This window comes from Vigna radiata, chromosome 6, assembly GCF_000741045.1.
Source record: "Vigna radiata var. radiata cultivar VC1973A chromosome 6, Vradiata_ver6, whole genome shotgun sequence".
Taxonomy (NCBI): domain Eukaryota; kingdom Viridiplantae; phylum Streptophyta; class Magnoliopsida; order Fabales; family Fabaceae; genus Vigna; species Vigna radiata.
Window position 1 is genome coordinate 9,976,355 of NC_028356.1, and position 5,912 is coordinate 9,982,266.

Sequence of the window (5,912 nt, forward strand, 5' to 3'; positions counted from 1 at the left end):
AGATTCTTGACTTTCTTTCCTTTCTTTGTGAAACTTGTCCTTTCCCTTTGCTTTCATGAACTTTGCAAATTTCTTTATCATCAAGCTCATGTTTTCTTCATCATCAGANTCATCTTCTTCGATCCTCTTAGAGCTTTTTCCTTTAGATATTTCGGACTTGAAAGCTAAAGTTTTCCTCTTGCCTTGATCCTCTTCAACAGTCAATATCCTCAACTCAATTTCATGCTCACGGAGCTTTCCAAACAAGATTGGCATTGACATCTGAGTAAGATTTTGAGACTCCAAGATGGCAGTCACCTTTGGTTGCCAAGACCTGTCCAAAGATTTCAGAATTTTCACATTAAGTTCATCGGTATCAAAAGTCTTACCCAACCTTGTTAAGTGATTCACAATATGAGTGAATCTTTTTTGAACGTCAGAGATCGTTTCTCCAGGTTGCATTCTGAACATCTCATATTCCTGAATGAGAGTGTTCTTCCTAGCGCGTTTCACGTCCTCTGTTCCTTCATGAGTGACTTTGAGGACTTCCCACATTTCCTGTGTTGTCTTACAAACTGAAATTCTATAAAATTCATCAAGTACAACAGCAAATGAAATTATATTGCGAGCTTTAATATCAAACTGAGCTCGTCTATTTTCTTCAGTAGTCCAATTAAAATAAGGTTTTTCTGTCTCTACACCATCAACAGTATTCATAGGAATATAAGGACCATTTTGTACAGCTTCCCAGATGCCTCTATCAATAGACCCCATAAAAATTTCCATTCTAACTTTCCAAAAAGCATAGTTATCACCAGTAAACAGTGGAGGTCTGTTAATGGAAGCACCCTCAGCATATACATGGTTTTGATTGTGACCGGCCATTTTCGCAAATATTTTGAAAAACTATCAAAGCAAGCTTTGATACCAATTGATGGTATCGGAGGGGGTAATTTTCGAAGAGTAAAACGCAGCGGAATTAAAACACAGAGAGCAGAAAGCGTGTTCGATCACAATTAAAATTAATTTGGTCCTTTTAGCAAAAATAATTTTCTTTCAGAAAATTAATCAAACAGTTGATATACGTAAAATAATATGAGTGCAGGGAATAGAAAAATCACACAGATATTTTTATACTGGTTCGATTCAACAGAATCTACGTCCAGTCGTTAATCACTACAAATAGTGATTAACAGTTCCACTAAAAATGGTTTAACAGATTACAATCAAATGAACAGGAATATAGAACGAAAAGAACTACTCTACCAACTTGAAGAGAATCGCTCCGGCAATCGACAAACGATTCGCGAGCTTCTCCTGACACAAGACCAGGCAGAGTACCTTGCTAACTTGAAGAGAGTTTGCTCCGACTATCGACACACGATACGCGAGCCTCTCCTTTCACAAGACCAAGCAAGGGAACAATGAACAAAAAGCTTTTTGAGAACTTCTCTCTGTCACACAGCGTTCTACTTTGCTTTCTCAGTTCAAAAACGTTCAGTTCTGAGTTCTCCAAAACCACATATATAGCCAAGTACATTGAATGCCAAAGGTCAGCTCCCAACTGCTATGAATAATCGATTATTGTAAGTGATAATCGATTATTCAAGTCCGTTACAGAGTTTTCAAAAAAATGATAATCGATTATATAAAGTGATAATCGATTATTCAAGTATGACTTGTGATAATTGATTATTGCTTCATGATAATCGATTCTTCTAGTATAAAAACATGTGATAATCGATTATAACTTAACCATAATCGATTATATCAGTAACAATTACAATGTTTAACATTTTCTTACTACATTCAAAATCTACAAGTTGCTTTTTTTAAATATTCTCCTACTACATCCAAAATCTATAAGTTGCAGCATCATCAAAACACATCTTCAGGTTTTACCAATACTCCTTATTGGTAACATACTACCTTTTACACCAATCTCCATGGAGACTCTCGTGCCTTAAATCCCCCTAACCTTCGAGAAGTATGATGGATCGACTGATCTGAACAAGCATTTGAGGATATTCGTCAACCAAATTGCTTTTTACATTACGAGTGACCCAATGTGGTGTAGAACTTTCCCCCTTTCCTTAAAAGGGGAAGCTTTGGTGTGGTTCAATTTTTTGCCACCCAATTTAGTTGACAACTTTGCGACCATATACTAATTTTAATGTTTGTTTTTGTAAAGTATTATGGATACAAAGTTCGTTAGGATGAACAATGATAATAGTGAAAATAAATTAATGGCAAGCTGAGAGATGTAACAGAAATTCGTGCAAATTTAGGCACTCGAAAATACCTGGACCACATACTCTTTATCCTAATATTAATGTCAAAAGGAAATTTATGGAAAAATAAGTCATTCATCCTATAAGATTATCTCTAAGGATAACCTAAACAAAAATTTGGTTCAAAAGAGTGGGGACAAAGAAGATCAAACAAATGTTATAAAGGTGTCCAAGAAAATATCTCTAAATATATGCAAATGTTGGACTAACAACATGTGTATGTATGGTGAAAAGTGCTTCAATTTGCATTCATGGTGTCACGGTGATGAATTTTAAAATATAACATAACTTCACCAACACATAAAGGTATTCACTCTAAAATCAATAATTAGTATTACAAAATATATTTTTAATGATGTATACTTAAAATAATAATTAAATCAAATTGGTATGATTATAGTTTTTGACATTATGTTATAACTAGAATTACACTTCTAGTTGAAATCAAAAAAATTTATTCTAGAAGCATTGATGGGACCGCTCAGATATGGGATTGTCATAAAGATCAATGCATTAAAGTCGCATATTTTGGTGCAAAGGTTAACTCTTTGATAAGTGAGGGAATATGGATTTTTGTCGATTTGAAGAATGTTATCAAGGTAAACATTTTTTATCCTTATTTTATTTTAATGTATAATAATGTTATACTTATAGGAGTATAATAAGCAAATTTATTACATGGATGTGTTTGTGATAAAGACAACATCCTTTCTATTGGGGACAAAGGTAATAATTCATATAGAAGTTAAATGTTACCTATATTAAAATTTTATATATTTTTTTAATGTAGTTAATTAATAGAATGAGTTTTATGCTTCATTAAATTAAGATTTTTTGAATTATCTAAACATCTTATACCTTTTTTCTTACCTATTATTTCATCATAATTGCTTACGCTACCACTTTTTTCCTTTGATTAGGTTAAGAATTCTTGCTTTTTAAACATTTGTTTCTAGTGTCCATTAAATTTTGTATTATGTAATTATTAAAAACTTTAGGAATGTGTCATTGTTGCCTGGAGCGAAAGTTCTAAAGCTAAGTGTCCTTTTGAATTGGTTGACTCACTAATTGGTCATACTAAATCTATGATTTGCCTAACTGTTGGACATAAGATGTTGTACTCGAGATACGTGGACCAAAGTATAAAGGTATGTTTATCTTGACTTGATGTCAAAATATTACTTTTTTTCTTATATCATGTCAAATTTCCTTGAATTACAAAGTAATCAATTCAGTTATCATTCACTATCCAAATCTTATTACCTTGTTTTTTCAGGACTGGGACATGGATATATTACAATATACAATGTCACTTAATGAGCATATTGGTATAGTCACATCCCTTATTTGTTGTCAAGTTCATCTAATGACACAATTAAAATATGGGCGTGCATAGAAATGAGAACTAATTTGTTGTGGTATATACACACAAAGGGTAAAAGTGTAAGATACTTAATCATTTGGCTACATTTTCCTTAGAAACAAGCTAACAATAGTCGTGAAGAAGTTGGTCAATTCACAAAATTCATATTGTTATTATATAGGGTATTATATTATTTTTTTGGGATATATGATGCAAATGGAAAACCAGTCTTGTTTTCCTCTTGTAAAAACAATTTAGTTTGCATGTATGAATTTCCATCATAAGTTAACTTCAATTGTATATTCTTTATACTACTATATATTAATTGATGTGTTGAATATTACTACATATCTTAACCATTTCCTTTTTCTATATAGATTTTCAGAGGGTCGTTTATTTGATAAGAAAGATATTATATCATTGGTTTAATCATTTAGATTGTCCCTATTTATGTTGGGTTTTCTCAATTAGGTCCCAGTATTTTAAAACGTCTCAATTTAGTCCTTATTTTTAGACAATTGAATCAATTAAGGGTTTCCCGTTAATTTTGATAAACGGTGTTAAAATTGGGTGTGTGTGGCACAGTTACTCTGCTGACTTCGCTGACATGGCGTTAAAACCTACTCTGGAACGTTACAGAAGAAAAGGAATGTTATTTACTTTGTGCGAAACCAGGGTTGGGGCCTGCCTCCTTCGAACGCCTCATGCCGCCGCCTCCCATCTCCACCGGCGACCACGAGGCACTCTCGCCTCCACCCAACTGGCCCAGCCACCGCCTCCCATCTCCGCCGACGACCACTGCTGGCCACGGCGTTACCATTCCCGGCTCCTCTCTGCGTTCAAGAAGAAGCCGCCTTCGACGTTCGTGATGTGCCCAGTCGTCGCCGACATGAGCCGCCACCACAGAATCTCCCTCAAGCCCTAGAATCACGTCGCCTGCCTTCATCGCCAGCGTCGCCCCGATCGTCGACTGCCATGGCCATCGCGATGACGCCTTCGTCCTCTCCATCACCGTCGCGATCTCGCATCGATCCTATCCGCACAGCTGTGGCCACCGTCAAGCGCATCTCCTTCGTCGTGTCCACCATCGCACCATCCCACGAGTTAAACCCTCTCCGACCTACCTTCTCCGTTCCCGAGATCACGGCTTCCAAAACCACACCGCTTCGCCTTTTCTCAACTTTCGCCTTCGTCTTGGCCATCTAGGGAGATAGAATTGCTTGGCAGTGATTTGGAGTTTGTGATTTATGCGTGTTATGGGTGGCTTTGGGTTTGTGATTTTGTGTCCCTGTGCAGGATAGACAGTGGAGGTGTTGGAAGAAGAACGATGAATTTGAGTGTCTCGCTGCTGAGATCACTGGGGAAAGGGTGAAGGGTTTGGGCTGAAATATTGGCTGGTTCTGTGTTTGTTTATTTGTGGTAGGAAACTGTGAGTAGGATGTATCAATAAGGAAGAAGACGGAGATATTGGCTGGTTCTGTGTTTGTTTAAACCCATTGTTTTGTATGATTTAATTTCAATAAAATTTAATTTCAAAATGATACAAAACCAACTCAGCTTAGTATACATTGCCACGTCAGTCAAGTTACATTGTCACTCACACTTAATTTTAACACCGTTTATCAAAGTTAACGGTAAACCCTTAATTGATTCAATTTTGCAAAAATAGGGACTAAATTGAGACGTTTTAAAATATTGGGACCTAATTGAGAAAACCTAACATAAATAGGGACAATCTAAATAATTAAACCTATATCATTTGAGTTAAACTCTGATGAAGGACTCTTCTTCACTAAAGATGGGACTGGTTTGTTAAAGATATGAAAATGGAATAAGTTATCTAAGGTGGCATCCAATTAAGATGCTTTCTATATTCTTCATACATGAATTTATCTTTTGTTAACAAAGTACATTGTGTTTTTCATTCTTATGCATGTCATATTGTCTGACATCGTACATCATTAATGCATTTACGTAGTATATACATTGCATCTTATTTTTTCATAACATATGTTTAATTAGAAATTCATCATCTTAACTCTTTAATTATAATTTCATCGTCTTAACTCTAAGTTCCAAGTCTATTCAACGATATTTTTTGAGCACGTTGTTGATATTTGTTTCATGATCATGATTACTTGTTGGGAAACTTTACATACTACATGTGTAGTCTTGACACTATGACAATTAAGGAAGATAGTTTTTTCATTAATATGCTTAAATAAGATATGAAATGTTTTCTGTTATGTTTCTATAGTGACAACCACTACATTTTGTTA

General features: G+C 35.0%; 1 pseudogene; it reads left to right on the forward strand.

The window, feature by feature from the left end:
* The first annotated feature begins 2,948 nt into the window (after positions 1-2,948).
* LOC111241857 lies at positions 2,949-4,062 on the forward strand (annotated as a pseudogene).
* The last annotated feature ends 1,850 nt before the right edge of the window (positions 4,063-5,912 follow it).